Below are 18944 nucleotides of genomic sequence, written 5' to 3'. Positions count from 1 at the left end.
AGTAACAATATAAACATTTGGGCCCAAATCTTGCTTTCTAACCACTATTCTCTAGTAAAAGGAACTTGGGCTCCTCAAGCCCTCCTCCAGCAGGGCTGTAGTAGTGAAAATACAAGATGCCACAGAACATTTTGTGTTGCCAGAAAGTAATGAAATGCTGAAAAAATGATGGGATATAAGAATACAGGAACCAACCTATAGGAGCACCTAACAACTAAAGCTGGAATAATTTGAGAACAAAATGAACAATGATAAATACTTTTGGACTTTAATCCATGGGACCAGATAAATATTCATGATTTCATACTAATACAAATAATACAAATAAATAAATGTTAGAGATGAGACAGTTCTTCCTCACAGTTTGAATCTCAATTAAATAAACATAAGGAAAGAGAACCGCCATTAGGCAAATACACAATAATGAATGTTGCAGATAAGAGCCATGAATCAATGTTATTAGTGAGCAAAAGTCTGAGGAGATGCAAGATTTGCAGTCTCAAAGTATCTCCCTGAAACATTTATCAACTGCAAATCAAAAGGTAGTAACTTTCATGTGTAGAAACTCCACAGGCACAAACAACCAAGCCACCAAAGTAAATACCACCAGTCAGTTAGTAACACATATCATTATCATAAATCTCCTGATATGCACAAAGAAAAACATAGTGGCATTTTTGTGTTGCTTTGGCCAAAAATATTAAACTCATTCCAATCATGAGAAATCATAAGACAAACCTGAACTAAGGGATATTCAACAAAAAAACTGATCAGTACTCTTCAAATGTGTCAAGGTCATGAAAAGCAAGGAAAAATTGAAGAACTGTTACAGATTGGAAGAGATTAAGGTAAAATAAAAACTAAATGTGAGATCAGAAATAACATCCTGAAACAGAAAATGCATTGGTGGCAAAACTGGTAAATTTCTAATGAAGTCTGTGATTTAGTGAATATTACACCAATGTTACTTTCCTGTTCTTGATAATTGTGCTGTTTTCTATAACTATAAAATTAGTTCGATTTTTTAAAGTTTAAAAGCAAAACTACTTGTTCCAACCTTTCCCCTCAAATGTCAGTGATCTAACTTATTTTCTAAAGATTACTTAATATAAGCACTGATCTAACAGTTAACTTCCCTATTTTGTTACCTAACTACATATAAAGATTTACCCTTGCCTAAAGGTACTTTTTTAGTATTAGATGGAAAAATAAAGCAGGTAGATTGGCAGCAATGGGAAGGAAAGGATTTTGGAATCGGGAAGACCTGGCTTTATCATTTATTAGCTATGTAACCTTAGCGAAGTTATTATACTCCTCAAAGTTTCCTGTCAAATGAATTTAATATCACCTTAATCACACTGCTATTGAAGAACTAAATAACACAATGTATTAAAATCTAGGATAATTCCTGACAGATTACAAACAAGAGCTATTATTACGAGTACACTTTGTTTTAAGAAAATGACATGGTTAAGCTTATATTAGTGACTATTTCATTGCATCTGTGTAAACTGGTTGTTTCCAAATGTGATTAATTACAAGTTTTACTCACTTTTAGCAAGCAGATAGGCCATTTCCAAATAAAATCTATCCAAAAGCTACTGCTGAGTTTCAACTATTTAGTTCAATACTCAGACAAACAAAGCATATCCTAGATAAGCAATACAAATAAATGCTTCATGCCTGAACAGACAACTGAGGATTTTTTTTTTTACAATTTTCCACTGAGAATGAAGGTAAAGAAAAGCTTTGCTCAAAAAAAGAAGAGTTGCTTGTCATTTGACTTTTTCTATCAGGTAATTATGTAAAGAAAACCTAAAATTAAAATCATATTTAAAATCAAAATGGTTTAGAAAGATTCTAGTAAAAATTTTTTTGGAATCTGCAAAGGACAATCTTTAGTAGAAAGCAACATGAACTCCAGTTCTCTCATGGGCTTAATAAAGCATATTGTTTCTTCAGCTCACTACTCCATAAGGCATTGTAACTCTGGAGGGAAAACCCAAGGGCAAAATACCTTTGAAACCGAAATCAGTCAAAGGAGAAACAGAGTGCGAGAAACGGGTTGATTGCTTACAAGTAGTCTACTTCTTCTCCCCTGTGTCTCTCTGAACTGGCTGCAGGAGACCCCCACGCAACCTCTCTAGTCCAAATAAACCCTCTTTCGCCCTTGTAATTACATGTTGATATGGAGATGGACTAATTCTCTCCACCCCTTGGAAACACCTATTGATATGGACATGCACTAAAGGGATGAGGCTAGAGATTGTGGAAATACTGCAGTTTCACCAAAAAGCCCACCCATCCAAAAATCTTGCCTCACAATCTACTCATTCCCCAATTCCACAGTGGCCCTTATGCGAGAAAACTGGAGCATTGTAACCAGGCTAATAACATAAAATAGCAACAACAATAAAGTCATGATAATCCTTAAACTGGAAGATTCAACTAGGTTCAAAGTCCTATGCAGATTAAGTCCATAGCTGGCCCATTCCACAGGCAGTCAGTAAGCTGAACAGGTAGGGAATTCGGAACAATCATCATGCTGTGACAATTGCAGCCAGGGGACAGGTCCAGGCCACAGGGGCAGTAGAAGAAAATAACCTTAAGGGCAACAAGAAACATGTTTTAATGACACCAGCATACGCAAATTTTGTCTATCTGGTAGGATGCCTGCAAGAGAGTGGTCCTGTGATAGGACAGTGGCAGGAATGGAATCTCATCCTGGTCTAGTACACCAGACTTTCACATCCTCCCTGTGAGAGTTACAGATGGATCAGTATATTGGGCTATGGGAGGTACACGCACTGGCCATAAAGATAAAACAAAACTTCCCCAGTAAGATGCTCTTACCTCCCGGACATTTTCAGTATACTACCATGATCTTTGGGGGACACTCTGCTGTTATTCCAGGAATACACAAGAGGCCAGCTTGCAGGCCTTTTCCCCAGCCATCACTAGTCCATTTGTCAAAATTTCCAGGGCCACATCCACTAAACAGTCTCCACGGTTTAATGCAGTTGGGGCTGGCAGCAGGATGTTGCTTGCTGGCCATATCCTGGCTTCAGTGATTCCTCTTTGGTTTGCACATACAGTTGTATAGGAGAAGTAGCAATGTGTGTTAGCATCTCCACAGGGCTCAAGGCTCCTTTTTGGGGCTTCTAATTCAAATGCCGTAGCACAGTCCATAAATGCCCTGACCAACCCCATAGACTATTAGTGCCTGACTTCAGGCCAGATTTCAACAAACCACTGTACTTCTCTATCATGCCTGTCCCAGTAGGGATATATTGTACATGAAATTTCCATTTTATTCCTAACTGCTGCACCCAATGTAATGCATGTCCAGTAATGTGGGTGCCTTGATTGCTCTCAATTACCTGCGGCTGGCCATAGGCCGCAGAGAGATTCTGTAGGCCCCTCTTGGTGGTTTGCTGACCTGCATAACATGCAGGAAAAGCAACCAACAAACAGGCCAGTAGCCATGTCCACACAAATCATGGCATACTGATAGCCCTCTGCTATAGGCAGAGGCCTGATACAGTCTAACTGCCACCTGACTAGGGGTATCGGCCCTTTTACTGTTGCCCCATGTTGTTGCAGGACTTGGTGTTAAGTCCCTCTAAGAGCACACAAGGCACTCCTTCCAGGCTCTGCTGACTTCTTCAAACCCCACCAAAGGGCTACAGCCCACATTCTCTTTTGCTCCAACCCTGATGTAACTACTGGGCCACATCGGAGGCAGGCTTTCCTTCTAGCCAATGCACCTGGGCCAATTTTTCTGCTTCATTATTCCCTGGGGATGCCAAAGGCAAATCGCCAGTCACATGATATACAGTAACTGTCTTAGTCTGACTAGAGGCCCATAGATCTTGCCACAACTCTTGCCACCAAAGAGGCCAGTGACCAACAATCCAGTCGACATGGTACCATGTCGGGAGCCACAAGGTCAAGCCCCGATAGAGGGCCCAGCTGTTAGTGCAGACAACTATCATGGAGGGCTCCTGGGTGATCACAAGCCATACTGACTGCAACTCAGCCCAGTGGCTGTTCTTCCCCTCTCCATCCTCCATCCATACTGTCTCACTCTTAGGACGGAAAGCCACAAGCCTCCACTTCAGGGGCTGCCTATGACTGGAGCCATCTGTATATGAAGCATCTTCAGGTATAGGGGCTTTTTCCTCCTGATAAGTATTCTCGGATACCAATGGCTCAAAAGCAAGTTCTTCCTGCTTTCCACTGGTATGGTCACCTGCCCCAATAAGCGCTGGAGTTCTCCACTTAAGGTGCTAGTAGACAGGACACTATGCTGCTGTAAATATGCACTCCATTTGGCCAGTGTAGGTGTCAGTACCATGCTATTGCGTGGCCTTTGGGTCCAGTCTGACACCCATCCCATGATGGGATAGGTAGTTATTACTTGGTCTGGGCTCTTCCAGTAATGGGCTCCATAGTCAGCAAGATGTGGTACACAGCAACCATTGGCTTCTCTATCAAGGTGTACTGTACCTCTGCTCCTTTCCATAGTTGTAACCAGAATCCAATAGCTTGGCACATCCATTCAAGCCACTGCTGAAGGCCCCCATCCATAACCATCTTTGGCTACATGAACATCTAGCTCACAGGGCCTTGATGAGCCCATTACTCAAGGCCTGTATGGCATTGACTGCTCACTTAACAGCAGTAAAAGCAGCTGCACATGTTTCATCCCAGTCTCACCTGATGCCATTTCATACCAACCAGTATAAGGGCTTCAGAATTTGTTTCAAGTGCAGGATAAATACTCTCCAGTTGCCCAAAAGCCCAAAAACTTTTGTAATACTGTCACAGTGGTAGGGGATGGGAAACCCTGGACCTTGTCTATGACTGTTTCTGGGATAACTTTTGTTTTACCCACCAGACAACCCCCAAGAATTTTACAAACAGATCCCTGAATCTTGGTGCTGTTCACAGCCCATCCTTTCTCCTGTGGATGGTGCAGCAGTCTAGGAACTGCCCCTTCTAAATCTGCAAGAGAATCAGACATGAGCATGATATCATCAATGTAGTGATACAGCCGCACCGTTTGCAGTTTCTTCGATGTGTCCAAGTGCTGAGCTACAAGTCCGTGACAAATGGTGGAACTGTGGAGGGACAGTGATTGTACACTGCTGGCCTTCCCACATGAAGACAAACTGTTGCTGGTGTCTCCTCCCTCGCTGCTAATGTATCTTGCAGGAGCAAAACCTGTCTTCTCGATAACTGTCTCTCTTTCTTAAGGGCATCCCATAGGTCATCACCCAGCTCCGCCAAGCCATGCTGAAGTGTGTCTCTCTCCTGCTGAAGTCTCTCTCTCCTCAATAACACTTTCCACTATCTCGAGAAAAAGATATCCCACAATCCCAGCTGCTACACAGCCACTCAGGGTCTCTAAGCAGTCTTCTGTCTCACGGAGGGCTAATTCCACAGCTTCCAGTGTCTCTACCCTTCCCTAATTCTGGGGAAGGCCCCACCCATCTAGGAGGTGCTTTAGCCTAGATCAATTCCTCACTACAGCTCCCTAATTGATAGTCCCACATATAGGGGGCTCCCAAGTGAAGCTGCACTCTCTACTGCTGCAGCCACTGATGCCTCCCCACCATCCACAAGGGGGTATTCTCATCTCCCCACCACTTCTAGGGGCAGCCCGCCCAGTGGTTGCAGCCATGTAGACAGATTTCAGATTCAGCAGTCCTGCCAACTACCTTACCACCAGATGAACCTCCAGGGGGAAATCCTGGGGCAAAATACCTTTGAAACCTAAATCAGTCCAAGGGAGAAATAAAGTGGGAGAAATCCATTTATTTCTTATAAACAGTCATCCACTTCTGCTCTCCTGTGCCTCCTGCAACCTGGCTACAGAAGAAGGGACCCTGCCCAACCTCTCCAGTCCAGATATGCCCTTCTTGTCCTTGTAATTACCTATTGATATGGATATGGACTACTTCTCTCCACCCTTTGGAAACACCTGCTGATATGGAGATGCACTAAAGCCAGGCAAGAGATTCTGGAAATATTGCAATTTTACAATAGTTTCCAAAACATTCAGTCTCTAATAGGTTTTCTGAATGTATTTAAGACAACCTTTTACAAAGTGGAAAATGGAGTACCTGTAAATTTTTTTTTAGCCTATAAATTAGTTCTTTCCAGTATCTATTTATTTATTTTTTTTTTATTTTTGTAATTTTTAATATTCCATACAATCTTAGTTTTAAAAGGAATTTTCATGTATCTAGTTGAAGCTAATAACCATAGCACAAATATCCACCAGACTGTAACTCATCTCCTCCTTGAATTTTCTGCATCCATGTGGTATGACACAGGCCAAGGTCTTTCATGGGGCTACCTGAGGATCTGCTTAAAGACCCAACTTTCCTCTTAAGTTGGTCCAAAGAAGGTAAGTAGTAAGCTCATTTTAAAGGCTTTGATAAAGTTCGATCCCTTTCAACTTTTCATTTGATTCTAGTCTCACTGGGGAGAGTAGTATATTAAATGTTTCCATCATATATTAATATTGGCACATAGACAAGGGAATCCCAAAATATATATGCACAAGGAAATGTATGTGAAAATGTGGGTGAAGACATTTTTGTGTCCTTTTGTGCCTGCAGCCGGTGGTGTATTTGTATGTATAGACATGGTAATAATGTCTTAACCAGCCCGGGCTAAGCAGAACTCTGCATCTGAGTTTAAGTTAGCATGGCCTGCCCACAGGGTACTGCAGGAATGGCAGAGGCATTCATTAAATTATTGAATTTTTTTAAATGTCTTTTAGTTTTTTCGGTTTTTGTAGACATTAATTAGTAAGGAGAATTTGTGGTGGTTGTTTCTTCTGTCTGGTTTCTCAACAAAGACTGCAAGCCAGAGAATTAAACTGAAAAGTGGTTGAGTTCTGACTAGGTCTTAAAACATTAGTGTGTGCATATCTAGCCATTAAGTTGTTATATCCCTCTTAGATCAACTGACCTAATTCTCTCTCTCCCTTTCAAAGAGCAGCTCTATGAGTCACATGACTTGTTCAAAGGCATCTAGAGTCACAATCATAATATCATCTCAAGCAGCGTCTGGAACTGAGACATACATAAATCTAATCAAAGCTATCTATAGATGTCAAAGTTTTATCTGAGTTCAAAAAAGATGGCCAGTGGATTTTATCAAGTAAACAGATAAAGAACAGTCAGGCTCCTCATTATTTTGGGCATAAATCACTTTTTTAGAATGAGACAGAAGAAAAACTCAATGGGATTATTACAAATCCAAAGGCCTAAAGGGATTTAAAAGGCCTATTCCTCAAACACTTTGTTCATGCTCAAGAAGAACTAAATTGGTTTTAAAAAGATGATATACTTACAAATAACAGTGCGAGAATTAAAAATAAATAAAAAGAGATCATGTAGTGAAGATGGAAGAAGAAAGGGACTTCCTTAGGTTCACTCTTAGAAGCTGGACTAGACAGATATGAAAAAAGAAAAAGGAAATCTAGATACTAGAACTATGTGCTTTGAAAGATGGAATTAACAGGGAAAGGTACTTTAGTTGTTACTCATTAGAAAGGAAGGGTGACTTGTTCCAAACATACCTAACAGAGGGAGGAGGTAAGTGTAGGATGGAAATTTTGGAGTGAACCAAACTGGAGAGCCACCCATGGCAAGATACTCTTTTAAACCAATAGTCTATAATAAGAACATGTGAAAAACACACTTTGAAAATGAGTACTATATACAGTAACATAAAGTCTGTACAGATTTGAAAGGTAAAAAAAATACCTGAAGGATTCAGGTGCATTTCAAATTACTAGTTATTACAAAGGCCAATATATGGTATGGTATGGTACAACAAAGGGAAGTGCCCCAGGAACTCAAAGACAGGACTCAGAGAGTGAAAAAGGAAAAGCAACACTGCCGAAAAACAAAATAAGAGAACAGTACTACATTTGATGTTGAGCTGTTAAGATTTTAAGTCAGGGAAATGAGAGTGGGCAAAATCTGTCTGATGATGCTTTTTGATGAACTAAGAATTCCTTGACTTTCATCTCTGACATCATGGGAGAGCTTACAAGAGACAATCAAAGAATATTGAAACGAGGGCCCAAAAACAGAAAGGAAGAAAGGAGAGGCCAACTCAAGAGTAGGTTAAAATATAAACAAAAACAAAAACTAGCTGTGTTTATCTGAAATAGCATATCCTACTATTGCAGAAAGAAATGTGACAAAAAGGAACGTTTATATTGTCAGTGAAGCAGAACAAATTTCGCAAGGCCTAAAACAGTTAAAAGCAGAGTATTAGAAGAAGTCTAGAGAAGCAAGTGGCAGAAGAGATACTGCATTCACTGGGCTTCTGAGTACAGACGTCAAAAAGATCAAAAGCAGCTTCATTTCAGGTACCCATTTATTTTTATTACCCAAATAACACAAATATGGAGCACAGGAGTGCTTTTATAAAAAATTTTAGTCCAACAGGCCTAAGAATTTCACGGGGAGTGGCAATAGCCAAGGTAGCACAGGACTAAAAATGTCCTGGCACAAGACTGGGGACAGAGAAATCCAGAGGCATGAGCAGAACATTGGGGCTGTGGAGACTGCAAGGTTAGGGCTTCATGGAGATTGCGCTTTGAGCTTTACACAGAACAAATGGTACACTCTTTTACAAGAGGCAGTAAAGATGCTGTGCCACTAAATAGAATCCAATTACTGCAGCAAAGGAATGACCCAGGACAACACAAAGGAAATGGAAATTAAAAGCTTTTAATATGAAAGAAATCTAAAGGAAGAGACATCAAGTACAACCTGGCACCTGGGGCTGCCATCCATGGAAATCTGTAAACATTACAAGGCAGAAATTCAAATACAATTTTCAACAAAGTAGAATGTTCAGGTAAGTGCTCCCAATCCCATCACCCCCACTTCCCCAAATGGTAAATATACAGTGGAACAATTAACCACTTGATGAATTTTCTCAGTAAAACTTAAGTACAAGTTATTGACTGACAGTTTGCACAAATGATTGGCAGTCTGGTGCAGTTGGAACCAGGATTGACTTGGTAACCTGTCTTCTGTGCAGCCACCTTCCCTCTAGTATCACTAAATCCTACTGGCAAAAGTAATGTGACTCAACTGTATACATTATGTTCAAGGAATTATTAGTGATTCTAAATGTAATGAGTGTTGGGCTGGGCAGAGTAATATATGTTTGCCCTTCTGACCTGTATTCTTAAAAAAGGAAGACACAAAAGAGATTTGAGGTTAAATAATTCTCCTCCAAGAGGCTAAAGAAGCCACTCCAAATCAGAGGAAGAGAAACCAAGCTACAGCTCCTGAAAAAAATCCCAGTCTAACCATAGAGGCACAAAAGAAATCCACTGGCTCTGATTAATCAATATCCCCCGGAAGGAAGGAATTTGGGATCTTAATCTCTTTGGGATCTAGACTCTAATTTATCTTTGTGAAACTGATAATGAGAGGCAGTTCATTTGATTACACTTAATATATTATTGTTTTTCTTGACATTTGGTCCCCTGTCCCCAAATTAAAACCTGAAAGGGAATTTGAAACTTAAAAACTATCATAAGTAAATTAACCCTAGGCACAAAAGCAGCCTTTACTTAAAAGCTTCAGACTTTTAAGTGCTGAAGTATTGCTAAAAAAAACAAAAAAGTGGTGGGTTCTTTATTTCAGAACACTTTTATCATCAGCTAACTGAAAAGGCATTGTTCTTAAATGGAGGATGAGTATCCTCAAGACTAATAAAATTGTCCTTATGGCTAATGATTAACAATTTCTGTTCTTATTCTTTTTTGTTTTCTTAAGAATGCACAATTCTTCAAACCCAATAGTCAAACCCTACTGCTAATTTAGATTCCTTAATTTTTCCTTCTACCATGTACTGTTAATACTACCACCATTTACCCATTTAGACTAGAAACCCAATGCAAATTCCTAAAATTCTTTACACCTTGCCTCCACATTCAACTCGATCTTAAATACTTTATTTCCATATTTCTTGAAACTGTTCTTGTCTCTCCATTTTCATTGCTACTACCTAGCTAGGTCCGCAATCACTCCTTTTCTGAAATATGCCAACAGCTTCCCTTTTTGTCTAGGCCCTCATTCATTACTTCCTCTCAGTCTAAAAAAAGTATTTCAAGATTATTGATGACATTGCTTTGCCCATAAATCTACAGATCTTCCTACAAAATTCCAACTCATAAGCCAAGATCTGAACCAATCCATTTTTCAGTCTTAATACTTTCCTTAGTACATGTTCTAGTCCAGTGGTACTCAACTATTAGTAAGTAATCATCTCTAAGGCTTGTAAAACACAAATTGCTGGGCCCCAACCCAAATTTCAGATTCTTGTAGGTCTGGGATGAGGCTGAGAATTTGCATTGCTAATGGTGTTCACACTATGCTCCCACTGCTGGTCTGGGAAATCAAACTTTTAAGAACCACAGCTCTAGAGGAGGAGAACCAAGATGGCAGCGTGAGTAGAGCAGCGGAAATCTCCTCCCAAAACCATATATATTTTTGAAAATACAACAATACAACTAATCCTAAAAGAGAGACCAGAAGACACAGGGTAACAGCCAGACTACATCCACACCCGCAAGAACCCAGCGCCTCATAAAGGGGGTAAGATACAAGCCGCGGCCCAGCGGGACCCGGGCGCCCCTCACCCCAGCTCCCGGCGGGAGGAGAGGAGTCAGAGCGGGGAGGGAGAGGAAGCCCAGGACTGCTAAACACCCAGCCCCAGCCATCCACACCAGAGTGCAGACACAGTGCATGTGTAGGGTGCTGGAAACTAGGGAAACAGGACAGTAAGACCTGTGAGTGGGTTCTGCAGCTGGCACCCCCGGGACAAAGAAAAGCGAGTGCTTTTTGGAAGTCTTAAAGGGACAGGTACCCCACAAATGGATGGAAGCGCCCCAGAGCACACAGCCCAACAGCTGGGAATCACGGGGAACTCTGGGCACCTGAAAGCCCGCAGCACAGCGCAGAGGCCCCTCACCGCGATAACCAGCCTCCCGCCTGTTCCCCCTCCAACGCGGCTCCACCATATTGGAGAAGCAGCCTGAGGCAGGCCACGCTCACAGTAACTGCAACGCTAAACTCCTTTAGCGGCCAGGCAAGATCAGAAGCCCCGTCTGCAGGCAGCTGCCCAGCACAAGCTGCTAGAGGCTGCTGTTCTCCCAGGAGAGGAAGGCCACAAACTGGAAAGAAGGGACTTTCTCTTACCCAACATACACGCCAGCTCCCCACAAATATATCTATCGCCATGAAAAGGCAGAAAAAATTGATACAGACCAAGATCACAGAGGCAAACCCTGAGAAGGAGATAGACCTAACCAGTCTTCCTGAAAAAGAATTAAAAATAAAGCTCATAACCATAATGATGGAGCTGCAGAGAAATATGCAAGAGCTAAGGGATGATGTCCGGAAGGAGATTACAGAAATGAAACAATCTCTGGAAGGATTAATAAACAGAATGGATAAGATGCAAGAGGCCATTGATGGAATAGAAACCAGAGAACAGGAATGCATAGAAGCTGACACAGAGAGAGATAAAATGACCTCCAGGAATGAGACAATATTAAGAGAACTGTGTGACCAATCCAAAAGGAACAATATCTGCATTATAGAGGTACCAGAAGAAGAAGAGAGAGAGAAAGGAATAGAAAGTGCATTTGAAGAAATAATTGCTGAAAACTTCCCCAAACTGGGGGAGGAAATAATCAATCAGACCATGGAAGTGTACAGAACTCCCAACAGAAAGGACCCAAGGAAGACAACACCAAGACACATAATAATTAAAATGGCAAAGATCAAGGACAAGGACAGAGTTTTAAAGGCAGCTAGAGAGAGGAAAAAGGTTACCTACAAAGGAAAACCCATCAGGCTATCATTAGACTTCTCAACAGAAACATTACAGGCCAGAAGAGAATGGCATGATATATTTAATGCAATGAAAGAGAAGGGCCTTGAACCAAGAATACTGTATCCAGCACGACTATCATTTAAATATGAAGGAGGGATTAAACAATTCCCAGACAAGCAAAAGTTGAGGGAATTTGCCTCCCACAAACCACCTCTACAGGGTATTTTAGAGGGACTGCTCTAGATGGGAGCACTCCTAAGACTAAATAGATGTCACCAGAGAAAATAAAATCACAGCAAAGAAAGCAGACCAACCAAATACTAACTAAAGGCAAAAAATAAAATCAACTACCCACAAAAGCAGCTAAAGAAAGCATAAAAGAGCACAGAATTAAACAACCAACATATAAAGAACGGAGGAGGAGGAATAAGAAGGGAGAAAAATAAAGAATGACCAGACAGTGTTTAAAATAGCTCAATAAGCAAGTTAAGTTAGACAGTAAGATACTATAAAAGCTAACCTTGAACCTTTGGCAACCATGTATCTAAAGCCTGCAATGGCAATAAGTACATATCTTTCAATAATCACCCGAGATGTAAATGGACTGAATGCACCAATCCAAAGACAAAGAATAATAGAATGGATAAAAAAGCAAGACTCATCTCTATGCTGCTTACAAGAGACCCACCTCAAACCCAAAGACTATAGGAAAAAAGAAAGACTGAAGGAACAAAACAGCAGCAGAATCATAGAACCTAAGAATGGACTAACGGTTACCAAAGGGAAAGGGACTGGGGAGAAAGGGAGGGAAGGGAGGGATAAGGGTGGGGAAAAAGAAAGGGGGCATTACGATTAGCATGTATAATGTGGGGGAGGGCTGTGCAACACAGAGAAGTAGTGATTCTACAGCATCTTACTACGCTGATGGACAGTACTGTAATGGGGTTTGTGGGGGGGATTTGGTGAAGGGGGGACCCTAGTAAACATAATATTCTTCATGTAACTGTAGATTAATGACAACAAAATAAACTAATTAAAAAAAAAAAAGAACCACAGCTCTAGAGAACTACCTACCCCACTGATAAATAATCCATGTATTCTACCTTTTCACAAATTACCTTCTCTACTTATAATGTGCTCCTACTCATACCACTTCCTTTTTCATGTCTATATTTTAATAGTAACAATTCTTTAAGACTCAATTAAAATGTTACCTCATCCACTATAACTTTCCCAAATTATCTGTTTTATTAAAAGTAGTCTACTACTATTAGAGGTAATCTCTCCATGTGAATTTGCAGAAGACGTAATGTACATTGTATTAGTGGACCTAATCACTGTTTCCTGTTTTAGGGTTTATTTGTATGTATTTACACATTCACTTATTCAAACCTAGTATTTACTACATACCAAGTACCCTGATACTTTCATTTTTAGTGGAAAGAAAATAAATAAGAAAATGTATGTTAGATGGTGCTAAGTACCTTAGAAAACAGTAACACACGAGGTAAAAGAGAATACCAGAGGTGGGATGCTACTTTATACTTTATCTGGGGTGTTCAGGGAAAGCCTACATCTCTCTTATAAAAGGATATCAGAGCAGAGTCCTGGAGCAAACCATACAGATAGCCAAACAAAAAGTGTTTCTGGCAGACAAAACAAAGGTCAAGTGCAAAGGCCAAGAAAAGAGCATATTCAAGTTGAAGGACAGCAAAAGATGGGGGCCTAATGAGCCATCCCTGCAGTTCATTTTAAGGATTTGGCTTTGACTCTGAGAAAAAAGCATGAAAGATTTAGAAGAGATCTCAGAGAGTCACTTCATGTGGTAAATAAACTGAAGAATTGGAAGCAGGAAGGTAAAATAATCCAAGAAAAAGATGACTGTAGTTTCGATCCAAGTCACAACAGTGGAAGCATTATCAGCTATGCATGTTCTTACTGACCATATAGAAAATTCAATTCCTTGAGGTCAGGAGTTATGACCTGTTCCTCTTTAAATCTCCTATAATAACCGTTAGAATTAAGCTTTTCATATGGTACACAGCCAATTTTTTTCTTTCAGGGACACCTTCTACAACACCTTTACTTACAATACTTTATATACCTAGATCTATGCCTAAAAATGAAAGATAATTCAATTAATTGATATTAAGAAAAAGTTAGCTTGGCGGAGCCAACATGGCGGCGTGAGTAGGACAGTGGGAATCTCCTCCCAAAAACATATATACTTTTGAAAATACAACAAACACAACTAGCCCTAAAAGAGAGACCAGAAGATGCAGGACAGTGGCCAGACTGCAGCTACACCAGCGAGAACCCAGCGACTGGTGAAAGGGGTAAGATACAAGCCCCGGCCCTGCGGGACCCGAGCGCCCCTCCCCCCAGCTACCGGCGGGAGAACAATAGGCAGAGCGGGAGGGAGACGGAGCCCAGGACTGCTGAACACCCAGACCCAGCCATCCGGGCCAGAGCGCAGACACAGTACGTGCCCAGGGGGCCCTGGATACTGGGGGAACAGGGAGTAAGACCTCTGAGCGGGTGCTGAAGCTGATGCCCCTGTGACAAAGAAAAGCGGGGGCTTTTTGAAAGTCTTAAAGGGACAGGGACTTAACAGCTTGACGGAAACAACCCAGGTCACAGTACAGCAGCTGGAAATTACAGGGAAAACCGGGTGCACTAACCCCCTGGGCAACAGCTCTGAGACCCCTCACGGAGGCAAACAGTCAAGCAGCCCCCCCATCCATTACCCCACCGGGCGCTACGAAAGCAGAGAAGCAGCCTGAGACAAATTCCGCCCACAGAAAGGGAAATTTCTCCCTTCCGGCCAGGCAAGACACAAAGACCCACTCTACACGCAATTACCCAACACAAGCCACTAGGGGTCGCAGTTGTCCCAGTAAAGAAAGGTCAGTAGCAAGTGAAAATTTTGGCCCTCCCAGCTGACAGTCAATAGCACCTGTCAACATGAAAAGGCAAAAAAATATGATCCAGACAAGACTAACCCAGACAGCTTCAGCATCTGCTACATCTTCCCCTGAGAAGGAATCTGGGGAGATAGATTTAGCTAGTCTACCTGAAAAAGAATTCAAAACAAAAGTCATAACCATGCTGATGGACTTGCAGAGAAATATGCAAGAACTAAGGAAGGAGAATTCAGAAATAAAACAAGCTCTGGAAGGACTTCAAAACAGAATGGACGAGATGCAAGAGACCATTAATGGACTAGAAAACAGAGAACAGGAACGCAGAGAAGCTGATGCAGAGAGAGATAAAAGGATCTCCAGGAATGAAAGAATTTTAAGAGAGCTGAGTGATCAATCTAAAAGGAATAATATAAGAATCATAGGTATTCCAGAAGAAGTAGAGAGAGAAAAGGGGATAGAAAATGTCTTTGAAGAAATAATTGCTGAAAATTTCCCCAAACTAGGGGAAGAAATGGCCTCTCAGACCACAGAGGTACACAGAACTCCCATGACAAGGGATCCAAGGAGGGCAACACCAAGACACATAATAATTAAAATGGCAAAGATCAAAGACAAGGACAAAGTATTACAAGCAGCCAGAGAGAAAAAAAAGGTTACCTACAAAGGAAAACCCATCAGGCTATCATCAGACTTCTCAACAGAAACCCTACAGGCCAGAAGAGAATGGCATGATATACTTAATGCAATGAAACAGAAGGGCCTCGAACCAAGACTACTGTATCCAGCACGAATATCATTTAAATATGAAGGAGGGATTAAACAATTCCCAGACAAGCAAAAGTTGAGGGAATTTGCCTCCCACAAATCACCTATACAGGGCATCCTACAGGGACTGCTCTAGATGGGAGCACTCCTAAAAAGAGCACACAACAAAACACCCAACATATGAAGAAGGGAGGAGGAGGAAGAAGAAGGGAGAGAAATAAAGAATCATCAGATTGTGTTTATAATAGCTCAACAAGCGAGTTAAGTTAGACAGTAAGACAGTAAAGAAGCTAACCCTAAACCTTTGGTAACCACAAACTTAAAGCCTGCAATGGCAATAAATTCATACCTTTCAATAATCACCCTAAATGTAAATGGACTGAATGCACCAATCAAAAGACACAGAGTAATAGAATGGATAAAAAAGCAAGATCCATCCATATGCTGCTTACAAGAGACTCACCTCAAACCCAAAGACGCGCACAGACTTAAAGTCAAGGGATGGAAAAAGATATTTCAAGCAAACAACAGAGAGAAGAAAGCAGGTGTTGCAATTCTGGTATCAGACAAAACAGACTTCAAAATAAAGAAAGTAACAAAAGACAAAGAAGGACATTACATAATGATAAAGGGCTCAGTCCATCAAGAGGATATAACCCTTATAAATATATATGCACCCAATACAGGAGCACCAACATACCTGAAACAAATATTAACAGAACTAAAGGAGGAAATAGAATGCAATGCATTCATTCTAGGAGACTTCAACACACCACTCACTCCAAAGGACAGATCCACCAGACAGAAAATAAGTAAGGACACAGAGGCACTGAACAACACACTAGAACAGATGGACCTAATAGACATCTACAGAACTCTACATCCAAAAGCAACAGGATACACGTTCTTCTCAAGTGCACATGGAACATTCTCCAGAATAGACCACATACTAGGACACAAAAAGAGCCTCAGTAAATTCCAAAAGATTGAAATCCTACCAACCAACTTTTCAGACCACAAAGACATTAAACTAGAAATAAACTGTTCAAAGAAAGCAAAAAGGCTCACAAACACATGGAGGCTAAACAACACGCTCCTAAATAATCAATGGATCAATGACCAAATCAAAATGGAGATCCAGCAATACATGGAAACAAATGACAACAACAACACTAAGCCCCAACTTCTGTGGGACGCAGCAAAAGGAGTCTTAAGAGGAAAGTATATAGCACTCCAAGCATATTTAAAAAAGGAAGAGCAATCCCAAATGAACGGTCTAATGTCACAACTATCAAAATTGGAAAAAGAAGAACAAATGAGGCCTAAGGTCAGCAGAAGGAGGGACATAATAAAGATCAGAGAAGAAATAAATAAAATTGAGAAGAATAAAACAATAGCAAAAATCAATGAAACCAAGAGCTGGTTCTTCGAGAAAATAAACAAAATAGATAAGCCTCTAGCCAGACTTATTAAGAGGAAAAGAGAGTCAACACAAATCAACAGTATCAGAAATGAGAAAGGAAAAATCACAACAGATCCCGCAGAAATACAAAGAATTATTAGAGACTACTATGAAAACCTATATGCTAACAAGCTGGGAAACCTAGGAGAAATGGACAACTTCCTAGAAAAATACAACCTTCCAAGACTGACCCAAAAAGAAACAGAAAATCTAAACAGACCCATTACCAGCAACGAAATTGAAGCGGTAATCAAAAAACTACCAAAGAACAAAACCCCCGGGCCAGATGGATTTACCTCGGAATTTTATCAGACATACAGGGAAGACATAATACCCATTCTCCTTAAAGTTTTCCAAGAAATAGAAGAGGAGGGGATACTCCCAAACTCATTCTATGAAGCTAACATCACCCTAATACCAAAACCAGGCAAAGACACCACCAAAAAAGAAAACTACAGACCAATATCCCTGATGAACGTAGACGCAAAAATACTCAACAAAATTTTAACAAACCGAATTCAAAAATACATCAAAAGGATCTTACACCATGACCAAGTGGGATTCATCCCAGGGATGCAAGGATGGCACAACATTCGAAAGTCCATCAATATCATCCACCACATCAACAAAAAGAAAGACAAAAACCATATGATCATCTCCATAGATGCTGAAAAAGCATTTGACAAAGTTCAACATCCATTCATGATAAAAACTCTCAGCAAAATGGGAATAGAGGGCAAGTACCTCAACATAATAAAGGCCATCTATGAAAAACCCACAGCCAACATTATATTGAATAGCGAGAAGCTGAAAGCATTTCCGCTGAGATCGGGAACTAGACAGGGATGCCCACTCTCCCCACTGTTATTTAACATTGTACTAGAGGTCCTAGCCACGGCAATCAGACAAAACAAAAACATACAAGGAATCCAGATTGGCAAAGAAGAAGTCAAACTGTCACTATTTGCAGATGACATGATACTGTACATAAAAAACCCTAAAGACTCCACCCCAGAACTACTAGAACTGATATCGGAATACAGCAAAGTTGCAGGATACAAAATCAACACACAGAAATCTGTGGCTTTCCTATATACCAACAATGAACCAACAGAAAGAGAAATCAGGAAAACAACTCCATTCACAATTGCATCAAAAAAATAAAATACCTAGGAATAAACCTAACCAAAGAAGTTAAAGACTTATATTCTGAAAACTACAAGTCACTCTTAAAAGAAATTAAAGGGGACACTAACAGATGGAAACGCATCCCATGCTCATGGCTAGGAAGAATTAATATCGTCAAAATGGCCATCCTGCCCAAAGCAATATACAGATTTGATGCAATCCCTATGAAACTACCAGCAACATTCTTCAATGAACTGGAACAAATAATTCAAAAATTCATATGGAACCACCAAAGACCCCGAATAGCCAAAGCAATCCTGAGAAAGAAGAATAAAGTAGGGGGGATCTCACTCCCCAACTTCAAGCTGTATTATAAAGCCATAGTAATCAAGACAATTTGGTACTGGCACAAGAACAGAGCCACAGACCAATGGAACAGACTAGACAATCCAGACATTAACTCAGACATATATGGTTAATTAATATTTGATAAAGGAGCCATGGACATACAATGGCGAAATGACAGTCTCTTCAACAGATGGTGCTGGCAAAACTGGACAGCTACATGTAGGAGAATGAAACTGGACCATCGTCTAACCCCATATACAAAAGTAAACTCCAAATGGATCAAAGACCTGAATGTAAGTCATGAAACCATTAAACTCTTGGAAGAAAACATAGGCACAAACCTCTTAGACATAAACATGAGTGACCTCTTCTTGAACATATCTCCCCGGGCAAGGAAAACAACAGCAAAAATGAACAAGTGGGACTAT

General features: G+C 40.7%; 1 protein-coding gene and 1 long non-coding RNA gene across 9 annotated transcripts in view; one reads left to right on the top strand and one right to left on the bottom strand.

Annotated features, from left to right (window-relative positions):
* The window catches only part of ZNF654 (zinc finger protein 654), a 99565-nt gene that overhangs the window by 65838 nt on the left and 14783 nt on the right, over positions 1 to 18944 (bottom strand). The gene's annotated exons all lie outside the window — the stretch shown is intronic.
* The window catches only part of LOC118919218 (uncharacterized), a 104117-nt gene that overhangs the window by 70728 nt on the left and 14445 nt on the right, over positions 1 to 18944 (top strand). For 3 of the 5 annotated variants that reach the window (XR_008997545.1, XR_008997544.1, XR_005027417.2), the window contains exons 3-4: positions 6342 to 6415; positions 8715 to 8892. This is a non-coding gene — a long non-coding RNA (uncharacterized LOC118919218). The remainder of the gene's footprint in view (positions 1 to 6341; positions 6416 to 8714; positions 8893 to 18944) is intronic. The other 2 variants (XR_008997551.1, XR_008997543.1) reach the window with 1 other exon arrangement.

The sequence above is a fragment of the Manis pentadactyla genome, chromosome 1 (assembly GCF_030020395.1).
Source record: "Manis pentadactyla isolate mManPen7 chromosome 1, mManPen7.hap1, whole genome shotgun sequence".
Lineage (NCBI taxonomy): Eukaryota > Metazoa > Chordata > Mammalia > Pholidota > Manidae > Manis > Manis pentadactyla.
This window is presented reverse-complemented; position numbering and strand designations above follow the sequence as displayed.